Here is a 1,984-nt window from a genome sequence, read left to right on the forward strand (position 1 = left end):
CCATTCTGTTCGAAGTTACAAGGGCACTGAAAAAAGCGTCTTATGACCGGTTTTCGCACTTATCACTGTTGCAACATCCCCATGGTCACATGATCAAAATTCAGGTGCTTGGCAACTGGCATGTACTTTTGACAGTTACACTGTGGGGAGGGGGGGAGTCATGTGATCACCATTTGTAACTTTCCCAGCCAACTTCTGACAAGGGAAGTCAAGGGGGGAAGCAGATTCACTTAACAACCACACAGAGAACACCAAGGACCCCTCCATTTTTAAAGTACCACACTAAGTTTGTGATGTGTTTGGCCTTCTGCAGTGATCATGAAGTCAAGAAAACTCGGGTGGGCACTAATATTACCCTGTCCATAGCTCAATGTCACTGGAAGAAATCCAGAAGGATCCCAGACATTCATTTGCACCCAGGTTTATTAACTACTGTCTAAACGTCCATGGGTTTGTACAACGATACAAGGTAAAAGGTAAAGGTTCCCCCGCACATGCGTGCTAGTCGTTTCCGACTCTAGGGGCCGGTGCTCATCTCCGTTTCAAAGCCGAAGAGCCAGCGCTTGTCCGAGGACGTCTCCATGGTCATGTGGCCGGCATGACTAGATGCCAAAGGCGCACAGAACGCTGTTACCTTCCCACCGTAGCGGTCCCTATTTTTCTACTTGCATTTTTATGTGCTTTCGAACTGCTAGGTTGGCAGAAGCTGGGACGAATAACAGGCGCTCACTCTGTTACGCGACACTCGGGATTCGACCCGCCAAACTGCCGACCTTCTGAAGGACAAGCTCAGCGTCCTAACCCACTGAGCCACCCTGTCCCACAACGATATGAAAGGAGTGCTAAAACCTTTGAAATCAATTAATAAAATATAGATTACCAGTAATGCCATAATTGACTAGGCTGCCCTTTTTTCCAGCCTTCAGAATGCACCAGTTTGAGGAAGTCTGCACACACCAAACGATTCGATTTTACAAACGTTTAAACCGGTCTAGAAAACTACTTTCCTAATATGGATTTAATAGGGATTTTCTGGATCACACCTGATCCTCCACCCACCGGCATGTGCGAACCAGGCTTCCCTAAGCCCTCACCCTGCAGGTCTCGCTCCATCCCAAACCATTGGCCCCAACTTCCACCCAGATTTTTTTGACTGTCTGGATGCCCTTCCAAACCCCAGGCTTCCCCCGGGGGAGACCTGCGGTGCAAGATCGGAGCGAAGACGCAGCCAGGCCGAATCCTTGCGACACTGCCTGCGATGACCTACACCCTCCCCACCCACCCACCCACCCCCCGGCTTCAACAACGGGTCGTTGAGGACAAGATGGACTCCCACGAGAACCTTTTCGGCGCGAAGGCAATGGGTAAAAAGAAGCCGTGGGACCCTCAAATCCCTTGCTTGAAGGCTTGGCAGGGCGGAAAGCTGCGCCCTTTCCAAGGAGATCATAGAGCCGCGCCCCCCCCCCCAGCCTGGGAAAGAAGCGTCTGGAAATCCTAAGGACTGAAGCGCAAGAATACTCGAGGTGGACTAGCGGCTTGCAAAGTCCTCTTAAGGAGAACGGAATCCAGAAGAACAACAGCAGAAGCCGCTGGATCGCCCGGCCCGCTATAATTTGTAACCTCTGATCTCCTGCGGGGGTGGGGGTGGGTGGGTTTGGGGGGTTGGGAGGGGGGCGGTGGAGCTCCGGAAGGCTCCCGACCTTCGCGACGTGACCTAAAAACATATTTATTTGAACAAGCCGGCCTGGTCTGATGGGTTTAGGGGTGTTTTAACGCTTTGTATTAATCTATTGAATTGGGCTGTTGTATTTAATATTTCTTTTAATTTTTATATATTGTATTTTATTGTATTGCCCTGTACACCGCCCTGAGTCCTTCGGGAGAAGGGCGGTATAAAAATTAAATTTAAATAAATAAATAAATAAATAAATAAATAAATAAATAAATATGCGTGAGTTTACAACGCCGATCTGGCTTTTCGCTC

This window comes from Vipera ursinii, assembly GCF_947247035.1.
Source record: "Vipera ursinii genome assembly, chromosome: Z".
Classification (NCBI taxonomy): domain Eukaryota; kingdom Metazoa; phylum Chordata; class Lepidosauria; order Squamata; family Viperidae; genus Vipera; species Vipera ursinii.